The sequence below is a fragment of the Plectropomus leopardus genome, chromosome 21 (assembly GCF_008729295.1).
Source record: "Plectropomus leopardus isolate mb chromosome 21, YSFRI_Pleo_2.0, whole genome shotgun sequence".
Classification (NCBI taxonomy): Eukaryota; Metazoa; Chordata; class Actinopteri; order Perciformes; family Serranidae; genus Plectropomus; species Plectropomus leopardus.
The window spans coordinates 26,167,162-26,179,716 of NC_056483.1; the positions used below are offsets into that span (position 1 = coordinate 26,167,162).

A 12,555-nucleotide genomic window follows, 5' to 3' on the forward strand; every position below is an offset into this window, starting at 1 on the left:
TGGTGGCGACGGGGCGCTGCTGACCTCGACTCGGGACATTGTGGATCGGTGGAAGGAATACTTCGAAGACCTCCTCAATCCCACCGACACGCCTTCCGTTGGGGAAGCAGGGCCTGGGGACTCTGGGGTGGGCTCCTCTATCTCTGGGGCTGAGGTTACCGAGGTGGTCAAAAAGCTCCTCGGTGGCAGGGCCCCGGGGGTGGACGAGGTCCGCCCGGAGTTCCTCAAGGCCCTGGATGTTGTGGGGCTGTCGTGGCTGACGCGACTCTGCAACATTGCGTGGACATCGGGGGCAGTGCCCTTGGACTGGCAGACCGGGGTGGTGGTCCCTCTTTTTAAGAAGGGGGACCAGAGGGTGTGTTCCAACTACAGGGGGATCACACTCCTCAGCCTCCCTGGTAAGGTCTATTCGGGGGTACTAGAGAGGAGGGTCCGCCAGATGGTCGAACCCCGGATTCAGGAGGAGCAATGCGGTTTTCGCCCCGGTCGTGGAACTGTGGACCAGCTCTGGACCCTTGGCAGGATCCTTGAGGGTGCGTGGGAGTTTGCCCAACCAGTCCACATGTGCTTTGTGGACTTGGAGAAGACATTCGACCGTGTCCATCGGGGAGTCCTGTGGGGGGTTCTCCGGGAATATGGGGTTTCAGACTCCCTGATACGGGCTGTCCGTTCCCTGTATGACCGGTGCCGGAGCTTGGTCCGCATTGCCGGCAGTAAGTTGAACTCGTTTCCGGTGAGGGTTGGACTCCGCCAGGGCTGTCCTTTGTCACCGATTCTGTTCATAACTTTTATGGACAGAATTTCTAGGCGCAGTCAGGGTGTTGAGGGGGGCCGGTTTGGTGACCTCAGGATTGGGTCCCTGCTCTTTGCAGATGATGTGGTCCTGTTGGTTTCATCGGGCCGTGACCTTCAGCTCTCACTGGATCGGTTCGCAGCTGAGTGTGAAGCGGCTGGGATGAGAATCAGCACCTCCAAATCCGAGACCATGGTTCTCAACCGGAAAGGGGTGGCGTGCCCCCTCCGGATCGGGGACGAAGTCCTGCCCCAAGTGGAGGAGTTTAAGTACCTCGGGGTCTTGTTCACGAGTGAGGGAAGGATGGAACGGGAGATCAACAGGCGGATCGGATGCAGTAATGCGGACTCTGCACCGGTCTGTCGTGGTGAAGAGGGAGCTGAGCCGAAAGGCAAAGCTCTTGATTTACCGGTCGATCTTCGTTCCTACCCTCACCTATGGTCACGAGCTTTGGGTAGTGACCGAAAGAACAAGATCGCGGGTACAAGCGGCCGAAATGAGTTTCCTCCGTAGGGTGGCTGGGCTCTCCCTTAGAGACAGGGTGAGAAGCTCGGTCATCCGGGAGGAGCTCGGAGTAGAGCCGCTGCTCCTCCGCGTTGAGAAGAGCCAGATGAGGTGGCTCGGGCATCTAATTAGGATGCCTCCAGGACGCCTCCCTGGTGAGGTGTTCAGGGCACGTCCCACCGGTAGGAGGCCCCGGGGAAGACCCAGGACACGCTGGAGAGACTACGTCTCACTGCTGGCCTGGGAACGCCTCGGGGTGCCCTGGGAAAAGCTGGACGAAGTGGCCGGGGAGAGGGAAGTCTGGGTTTCCCTGCTTAGGCTGCTGCCCCCGCGACCCGACCCCGGATAAGCGGAAGAAAATGGATGGATGGATGGATGGACAACAATCTTCGTACCCAGATTCTTGACTGCACCATGTCTCCGGCGGCCATTTCTCCTACCACTTCAACCCTTTCCCCCGGGGCATCTGGCGGTGGGGTGCCGTTGCCCCCAGTTGTACACCCGCAGCAACCTTAACGTTTCGCTCTTGTTGGGGCTTCTGGCACTGAGATGCCGGTGCCCCCGGCTGTCCGACCTCAGCTACCGCACTGGTTCTCTCTTCTTGAGGCATCTGGCACCCGGCTGCCAGTGCCCTCTACTGCTTAACATCGACGCCTGCAGCGGATCGCTTTGCTGGGGAGTCCGGCATTGGGATGCCATTGCCCCCGGCTGTACACGCTCGGCAGCCGCACCACTTCGCTCTCGCTGGGGCATCCGGCACCAGCATGCTGCTGCCCCCAGTTGTACATCCACAGTGACCTCGACAGTTCGCTCTCTCTGGGGCATCTGGCACCGAGATGTCGGGGCCCCCGCTGAACGGCATCGGCTACTGCACCGGATCACTCTCCTTGGGGCATCTGACGCCAGGCCGCCAGGCCGCCAGTGCCCTCTGTTGCTTGACCTCCGCGCCTGCAGTGGATCGCTTTCGCTGGGGAGTCTGGCATTGAGATGCCATTGCCCCGTGGCCTTCCGCTCTCTGCAACTGCACCATTTCACCCCTCTCGCTAGGGCATCTGGCGCCGAGGTGCCGTTGCCCCCAGTTTTACACCCACAACAACCTTGAAAGTTCGCTCTCGTTGGGGCTTCTGGCACCGAGAGGCTGTGCCCCCGGCCGTACGACCTCGCCTACAGCGGTTCGCTTTTGCTGGGGAGTCTGGCACTGGGATGCCATTGCCCCTGGCTGTGCACGCTCGGCAACTAAACCACTTCGCTCTCGCTGGGGCATCTGGCACCCGGGTGCTGCTGCCCCCAGTTGTACGTTCACAGTGACTTCGACACTTCGCTCTCGTTGGAGCTTCTGGCACCGAGATGCCGTACGACCTCGCCTACCGCGCCGTTTCTCTCTTCTTGAGGCATCTGGCACCGGGCTGCCAGTGCCCTCTACTGCTTAACATCGACGCCTGCAGTGGTTCGCTTTTGCTGGGGAGTCTGGCATTGGGATGCCATTGCCCCCGGCTGTGCACGCTCGGCAACCAAACCACTTCGCTCTCGCTGGGAAATCTGGCATCGGGGTGCTGCTGCCCCCAGTTGTACGTCCACAGTGACTTTGACAGTTCGTTCTCGTTGGAGCTTCTGGCACTGAGATGCTGTGCCCCTGGCCATACGACCTTGGCTACTGAACCGGTTCTCTCTTCTTGGGGCGTCTGGCACCGGGCTGCCACTGCCTTCTACAGCTTACATCAACGCCTGCAGCGGTTCGCTTTTGCTGGGGAGTCTGGCATTGGGATGCCATTGCCCCGGCCGTACACGCTCGGCAACCGCACCACTTCGCTCTCACTGGGGCTTCTGGCACAAGAATGCCGCTGCCCCAAGTTGTACGTCCACAGTGACTTCGACAGTTCACTCTCGTTGGGGCATCTGGCACCGAGATGTTGGGGCCCCCAGATGTATGACATCGGCTACTGCACTGGTTCACTCTCCTTGGGGCTTTTGGCACCGGGCTGCCAGTGCCCTCTACTGCTTACCCTCGAAGCCTGCATCTGCATTGTTCCCCAGGGGAGGGCTTTCCTTTCTCACCTGTTGCCTGACGCTTCTTCCGTCCCGTCGCTCATGACCTCCGTCTCTCTCGTTGCGCCGAGCCGCGCAGAGCTCTGGTTCTGGCTCTATCTGCTTGGCGATTGGAACGAATCTCCTTCTTTTATGACACCTGTCTCATCCTCAGGACATCAACCTTTTCGATGATGCGGCTCCGTCTGCCGGTTTTGGGGTTTTTTTACGATGGAAGATGGTTCGTAGGCAAATGGCCCCAAGAGTTGGAAGGAGACTGCCAGGTCACTTTATCTGCTCTCTTTGAGATCTACCCCATCATCGTCGCCACCATGTTATGGGGCCGTGAATGGAGTTGCCTATCTGTCCTCATCTACTCAGACAATCTTGCAGTAGTTTGACATCATAAATAAAGAAGTTCAGAAGCTTGGCTCCTCATGTAGACGCACACCCGACTCCGGTTCCTCCATATTCGACCTTGCCTTTCAACATCTAAACCCAGCTTTCATGCCCCTTATCTGGAATCTCAGAACACCATCATCAACAGCCTGTCCCCTGCAACTCTCTCTCCATATTGGTCTGCTTGGAATTGTTTCCACAACTTTCACGACATGCATAACATAACTTTTCCTTCATTTGATCTCTTCACCTTAACCTGCTTCATCACCCACGCCCATCCTGTCTTGGGAATTTAAAACCCAGACAATCAAAGTCTACCTCAGCGGCATTTCGTTCATCTCTAAACTCCTAACCGGTAGTCATGGCCAGCTCATGGTCATCCCCAGATCACCTCACTGCTCAGAGGCCTCTCATGCTAAGAACCAGCCCAAAATCCTCGTAGACTCCCATTAACCACGGATCTGCTGTCACGCTGTATCCACACCATCCGCTCCAGATATAGCATACCTCACGTCAACCAAACTCTAGAGGCAATGTTCATTCTCGCCTTCTTCGGTTTCCTCAGATGCTCAGAATTCACTGCTTCGACCCTTCGATATGATCCATGTCGGCATGCCTGCCTCTCGGACCTTTTTTCTCTAACGACACCATAGTTTATTGTTTAAAAAGAACCAAAACCAACCAATCTAGCCAACCCACTCCCATCTTCTACTTTAACATTCAATCAGTTTTAAACCCCTTCCTTATTCTCTCCAACTACTTATATTTCCGGACGTCACAAAGCAAATCCCAAGATGACCCTCTGTTTGCATCTGAATCCGGCCAGGTGGTTACCCGCTTCTGGTTCCACCAACACTTCCGTCCTGTCATTGTCAGGCATCTCTCCCATGCATTACTCCGGACATTCTTTCAGAATCAGAGCAGCGGTATACCGGAACACTTTATTCAGATCATGGGCAGATGGTCCTCCCAAGCTTATCACCGTTACGTCCGTTCCGACCTAAGAGATCTCAAATGGGCTTTTTCCTCTCTCATATAATGCACGCTTTTGGGGGTCTGTCGTGCCCGGGAGCCACGGCAGATTCCCACCGAAGCTTCCCCACACCTCACTCAACCATCCATTCCAATAATTCAACATCAATGTTTATACCAAATCTACATTCACGTCAATGAATTATTAAAATTAATTCCGATTGAGGTGTGGTCCTTGCTAGTGAATAATAGGTAAGTGCAGAGTGCAAACTGAGTACTGGTTGGTCTCTGGGTAGTGGTGTAAGTTAGTAATGATTAGCCCAGGTGCAGGCTATCATGACGGGCCCTTGGGGTAATTAGTTATGAAGCACACATGCACACACATATGTACGCACTCAGATATGCACACACACTAGATTCCAATCATGTGTTGGATTTTACAATGGTAAAGTGATACCTTGGCTGTTATTTATTTAGAAAAAGACCAGAGGTCAACGAAAAACTGATCAAAAGCATGGATAATGCTGTCAAAGTCAAAGTTCTGAAATGTGATAAAAGGCACCTGAGAGCAGAGATATCCATTTCACCGTGCTGCTGATAATTTCCAGCGTTTTTAGAACAACAACCTCATGACAACTGCTCTCCTCCACATAAAGGCAACAGATTACAGTAAATAAGAGACAAGAGAGCTGCAAAACTTATCAACAAGCTATCAACAGCTACAGTGTCACACACACAGTTTACCCACAAAAGTACACACACACACAATGATGGAGGTGCTCAGCGGTGACCAGACTCCCAAAATAATAACAACCTTTTAAAAGGACGCTTGGTGGCCATCAGATACCCCAATCCCCTTGAAAAGTCACATGTACTTATTTGTTTGAATGGCTCTGACTCTGACTGGTTAGACTTGCAACCAAAAAAATGTAAATATAAAGGTTATGCAATGCTATATAGAATAGCCAGCGTACTGGGCTATTAGCCTACAATAATAACTCATAGGTTGGCTATTCACCTGTCAGAGAAAATTTAGCCCAAAAGCATGGCCTACATAATACATATATACCTTGTCTTAGAATTTACATCTAACACAACAATCTAGTATTATGATTATTCAAACCAACGTCATCTAACTGGCTGCTAAGGTTAGTCTGGTGCATGTATATTGACACACCAGTGGGGCTTGTATATGGGCTGGCAACTGTAAAAAAAAAAAAAAAAGAATTCAATTCAGCTTTGTAACCATCTTCTCCTGTTCTTTATCGCCTGTCTTTTCCTGCAACTGCTTTTGTGTTTGAATGGCATGACTGCTCACATGGCTCGCCTAGTTGTGCTCAGCTAGTCAGTCTTGACAGGTTTTTTGCTTCACCAAGCAGGAGTCTTGTTGTCTTGTCACGTGATCAAGAAGACTCTTATTCATGGGTTCCATGTGATGTCATTGTGCCATTTCTGTGACCAATCACACTTGCATACCTCAGGTAAAGAAGATGATGGAGGCACAACAAAACAGAAATTTAAACAAAGAAAATAAAGTTTATAAAATATGCCCGGAATGTGTTGTGCTGTTGGCTGTAACGACAGTCTTCAAAGTAACCCCAAACTACAATTATATTCCATCCAAAAGCAACTATTTTGGTAGAATAAACAAACAGAAACAGAAAGCAATAACTTATTTTGAGCAAACAAACAGTGGTGAATTATTAAGTCCTATTCGCATGGGACAAATATTACATGAGGACCTCTGCTTATTAATCATAATTGTAGAGGGTTTCTGTGATTTTAATCCCGTGTGAATCAGCAATGTCCATAATTTGTAAAGTTAAAAAAATTCCAGGGCAAATTAGCTTACATATTTTGGCAAACACAGAGGTCATGGGATAATATAAGTTCTGCGAATCTCCACGTCAATGATTTGGGTTTGTTTTTTTGTTTTCATTTTCCTCTGTCAAATGCACACCTTAGTGACTGGACCAGGCACCTGGTGTGTGCTCCTTGTCACTGCACTGGCCTCCTAGGGACTGTTCATTATTTAGGGGGGAAATTGGCGCTGAAAAAGGAGTCAGGCATTCTAAAATATCTAAGCAGTGATTACTTGTTTTCTTAGTTTTGGCTTAGGGGTCATACAACTTGAAAAGGTAGTATTTTATATGTATTTTGAATAAAAAAAGTCACACCCAGCCACACCCTCCCCTAATAAATTAAGTTGCAGTCCCTCAATACCGGCATGGAAGCAAAGCAATGTCCTGCTGTGGACGGATCTGCAGTAAAAAAGATTTTAGCCATCTGAAATATCACTATCAATTTAACTCTACACTATATTTGAATATTTAATCCTCTTTACCTTCCAAAATAGGCCTTTGTAAACCAGCAGTTCTGCTGTTAAATGGAGTAAAATGACAGTTTTTTTCAGTGGAGCCTGATGTTTTTGATATAACGGCTTCAAATGTCGGTCAGTAAAAGCTGTCTGATACCAAGGGAAAGCAGTGAAAATTTCAAATATGAAAAATGAATATAGTATACATTTAAACTTATCTTATTTTGTCTTATTTTTTTAGGTGGCTTTAAAATAATCAATGAAGGCAGAGTTTTCTCAGCGCCGTTAGATTATGTTTACATGACACGGTTTTCTACCCTGAACTTATTGTAAATAAACTCTTATGATTGTGATGCAGTTTATATCATAGACTGTATAAATAATAAAAGGTTATTTTGCATTTAGCTGAAAGAGGGCATATCTCCACCTGCCTTGGAGGGGTCGGACATACTTAATCTATAAACTGATTCTCCCTCATGCTTGCATACTGGAACAAGAACCGTCATCCAATTAAATTACTTAACTGAGCTATAACTGTACCTCCACTAAATTGTGCATGCAAATGTACTGAGTTGTCACTAAATTGAAGTAAAATACAGACATCACCTATTGCGTGCAAACGTGTTGCATGAAACACAGACATGAGGTCCCGGGGTAATATTTGTCCCGTGCGAATAGAGCTCTGTGTCATTTAGATGTGCTTTACCCTGTCTCTAGGCCTATGATGAAGCTGCTATGTGTAATCTATTTGATAGGACCTTGAAGGCCATAGTGTAGTGAAGGTGTTTTATAGGTGGTCAGTAGGGGCCCAACAGCATTTTTTTCCCAGGAGCCCCTAACACTTTAATCTAGCCATGATGTTGAGCAACTGTCTTCATGTGATGACAGCTAGCGGTAAAGTAAAGAATCATTGGACTTCTCTGTGCACTGATTTGAACACATTTTTATTGGATTGTTGTATTGCAAGTATTCACAAGTACATTTCAGAGAGTGTTATGTCATTATGCCATTGCTGTTTGAGAGCCCCCAGCTGATGGTTAATAGCAGTGCCTTTAGGAGAATTCATCCCTCCATGCTGCTGTAAACCAGACTGCACATGATAAGCCAGTCAATATGTGGAGCTTCTCCATCTCGCTATAGCATTACACCCCAGCAGTCAGTGTCCTACACTGCCCCCATGTGGGCAGCACCCGCTACTTCCATGGTCCAGATGATTGCAGTGAGGGCGATGTTACATTATATAGTGTTACATAATGGCTCTGATGCTGCCAGTGCTTCAGCAAAACAAACCATCCCTGTTACTTTGAAACACTTCCCCCTAACTGGGTCTTATTGTGTCCTCTTTAGTAGCTGGATGTGGTCATTTATCAAATGGTTGATTCGTCACCACAGATCCATCCTCCATGGCAACAGCTGTTTGTGAGGCAGCCTAGGGTGATGTTAAGCTAATTGGGTGTGGCAGCAAGTGTATTTTCAGCTCATGAGCCAGGTAGCCAGAAACTGTGAGTCTAATGCTTCACAGGATGTTTCTGTGAAGGCAGGAAACACAACGATAATAAAGTTTACCTTGGTTCCTTTTTGAAAACCTTTCAGTATGGAATGAGGAAGCTGAGAGATTATTATATTTAAAAAGTCTCGACATACGTGAACACATGCAAGCTCAGAGCTAAAACTTTGTAAAAAATATAGGAAAAAAGGTTATGGATTACTCTGAAGGAACTTAAACAGTCATCTGTTGTCATTGCCTCAGCAAGCACAATGATTCACCATGCAATGTTTGCATTTGATGTATTAGTCTCTATTGACTTTGTAATATTATTACTTAATTATTTACTGTGTAGAAATGTCTAGAATAATTACTTACAATAGCCCTTGTTGCAGATGCCACGGTGATGTCTTCAAAGCTCTAATTGTATCTTAGCAAACTAAAGCTACAGAAAGTCAGATTCCAGTGATAAAGACTTGTGGAAAGCAAGAGGTCACAGTGATCATTAATGACAAATATGGTAATTGGTTCTGACTAAACAGCTTTTGTGTAGACAAGCCTGCAGCTACATGGACAAACTTTATTTTGTTTGCCTATTGAGTTTTAAAAAAAGGTGACATGAAATCTGTCTGTGTCATCATTGTTGCCTCTGTTGTCTCACCCTGTGAGGAGTTTCTGTCCATTCTGAAACACTACACTCAGACAGGCTTTTCTACTCTTACAAAGCAGTAAGGAGTTCAGTCTTGTATTGTATATATATATGTATGTATGTGTGTGGCCAGTGTTGGGGAAGTTACTCAAAAAAAGTAATTAGTTACTTATTACTAGTTACTTCTGTAAATTGTAATGAAATTACTTTACTAGTTACTGCATTTGAAAAGTAACTCGAATATTTTTGTCCTTTCGAGCTATAAACTGAAAGTAGTGGGAATATCGCCACTGGCCGAACCCCCCAGTCTCCGTCTCCGTCTCAGTCTCAGTCTCCGTCTCCATTTCCCTCTCTCCTGTTCGTACCGGCAGCAACGTCACTCGCCCCTCTCTATGCAGCACGCGTCTCGCACGCACACAGACAGCAGCCGCAGCACGCACATAATTCCTGCGCCACTTAAACAGACAGACACAGCACAGGCAAACACGGCCTAGGTGACGCAGGAAAGCGCGTTCCTATAGTCTAGTAAAGTAGTGTAGTTACCGATATTTTTTAGAGTAATGTGTTACTTTACTTCGTTACCCCAAAAAGTAATATCGTTACAGTAATTCGTTACTTTGTAACTCGTTACCCCCAACACTGTGTGTGGCACCGAAGCTCTACTTGGTTGCTTAGTAATTGATTTGCTCTGGTGAGGAATGTAACTTCTTTAAGCGGCCACAGTTTCAGAATGGTTCAAAAACTCGTCCTAAGTCAGTTAATCACACCACCTAATGTCTTTGTTTTCCTTCTTTCAGCGGTGGTTGTTCCAGACGGGACGTCAGAGAAGGCGGAGCTTGGGGACGAGCTGGGTAGTGAAGAGGATCTCCTATATGAAGAGTTTCGCAGTTCTGGACATCGCTTTGGTCACCCTGGAGGAGGCGGCGGTGAGCAACTGGCCATCAATGAGGTAGGCAAGTCTAAAGTGCAAGCGCACTGAGCGCATGTCCAACTCCATTTTGCTAGTTAAACAGTGCAGTGATTTTTTTTTTAAGCCTATTCTCACTCTGTGCTTATAAAATAGCACAGCTTTTTCAGTTCATTCACATAAGAGCACAACACCAAAAGGCACCTTTCGCGTGAATTGCACTGGATGGCATTAGGTAAGAATGTGGCTGGACAAAACAGGTCAGAACAGTTGTTGATCTCTTGCATCATTGTTTTTTATGCTTTGTAGCTGTGTGGAGGAAGACAAATACATTAATAAAAAACCAAAGAGGAAGTTGTCATTATACACTGGTGGACGGCCAACACCTGCTGCGTCGTCCGATTGCACCCATGGGTGGCGTTACTTGAGAACACAATCTGACTGAACCTTTCATGTGAGCATGAAATGTGGCAGGATGTTGTCAGATTGATGTGCTGCCAGTAACAATGAAGTATAAAGAGCCCAAGGGCTTCTCAGCCTGTTCTCTCCTGCGCAATGCCAAAGTGCACCATTTGCATGTGCATGTCAGGTGAGAATGTGGCCGAACAGAACTGGACGGGATGTTATTGTACACCTGGCACCCATGCACTGAAATGCTGATGCATTTCATGCACACTCGGCTGGACAGAACCTGTTGCGTGCACATGTGCGTTTGTTGACGATCTGATGTTGGTTGCCATGTACTGTTGTTGTTTAAACATAACCATGTGCAGTTTTCCCACCATGAGCATTTGACATCACAGTAGCATCATCACACAAGGAAGAGAGCAGACACAGAAACGAAATATTTAACATGTACCTAAAACATTATGTTTTAGATAGGGAATTCCACTGTGAAGCTATAAGAACATTTTTAATTGATTTAATTTAAAACAATTGGAAGATCAACGCTTCAAACCCTGGTTCTTCCCTGCTCACTCCCTGCAGGACAGAGGAGTGGATGAGATAATTAATGCAGGCCCCCAGGAAGTGTGCCACCCTCTGAAGCAAAATTTACATAGTGGCTGAAAGTGGAACTACAGCGTAACATGATGCACACTGGCCCAGAAAGACTTTTCCCCATTTGCTTAACATTGGGAAAGAGACCTCCTTAAATCACTGGATAATTTTTTTGAGACATGTTGACTTTTCAGAATGCATTTTTGCACACTTTTTGATTCTGTTAATTTAATTTCTCCAGTCGTGATTACGATATGATTCCCTGATTTTTTTTTTTGAAGTTGTACGTATATTTGTGTATGTATGTGTGTGTGTGTATATGTAGAGAGAGATAAATATAACATACCATACCATACCATATCTGATTATCACGTAAATATTAAAACTGACAGCACCGCTATTATTATACCGCCGATTAGCTGCTGTTCCTAATAAGCTAAGCTACGAGAGGAATGCTCGTGAACGAGCGCTGTTCGCTTCGAGCACTCGATTCAGGCACCTTGTGTGAGCGAGCCAGTGAGTCGGAGTCAATGCTCGGGTACACTGAGACGTGTTTGGCTGTCGTTAATCACTTCTGCGAATGCTCTATGGGCCAGTAGATCCAGGTATTTTAATAGCCATTATTAAAAACATTAAATCCTAAAGACGTAAAATGCGTCATTTTCCAAATCAAGATTTGGAATTTGGTATTTCTCAAGACATAAGATGAATGCGCATAGGACCCGCGGGATTCTACCGTGTGAATGCGCAAGTAACTCTTAGATTCCCTGACACAGCACAGGCTTCGTGCCGGCCGTAGTAATGGATATTTTTGAATCATAAATCGTCATTTTGACCATTTTACAACACATCCATACGCTGTTGGCTGTAAAGTCTATAATATGGACTTCTTATATATACTTTCCATATATACAGTCTACGGTCTGTATTCAAACTACCGGTTATCAGTGAGCAGCGCGGAGCACTAGTGACAGTTATTAAACGTTACTGAACGTAGTATTTACTTAAGGTGGAGCTGTGTATTAATACATGGGGCAATATTACAAGGCACTGCCTTTTATTATATTTTTATGGGCACAACACTTTTTGATTCTGTTAATTTAATTTCTCTGGTCGTGATTACGATATGATTCCCTGATTAGATGTAGTTATATTTGTGTGTGTATGTGTGTGTGTATGAAGAGAGAGATAAATATACCATACCATATCTGATTATCACGTAAATGACAGCACCGCTATAGTTATACCACCGATTAGCTGCTGTTGCTAATAAGCTAAGCTATGAGAGGAATGCTCGTGAACGAGCGCTGTTTGTTTCCAGCACTCGATTTGGGTGCCTTGTGAGAGCGAGCCAGTGAGTCGGAGTCAATGCTCGGGAACACTCGGATGTGTTTGGCTGTCGTTACTCACTTCTGCGCATGCTCTATGGGCCAGCAGATCCAGGTATTTTACACTTTTCTAAACCTGGAAAAAGAGTTTTCTCTGCTTCATGCGCCACTGAGCA

At 46.8% G+C, this 12,555-nt stretch overlaps 1 protein-coding gene across 1 annotated transcript in view; it reads left to right on the plus strand.

The window, feature by feature from the left end:
• The first annotated feature begins 9,962 nt into the window (after positions 1-9,962).
• LOC121960495 (rho guanine nucleotide exchange factor 4-like) overlaps positions 9,963-12,555 on the plus strand; it is a 57,878-nt gene continuing 55,285 nt past the window's right edge. Inside the window, exon 1 of the mRNA XM_042510217.1 lies at positions 9,963-10,094. The gene's annotated coding sequence lies outside the window, so the exon portion shown is untranslated. The remainder of the gene's footprint in view (positions 10,095-12,555) is intronic.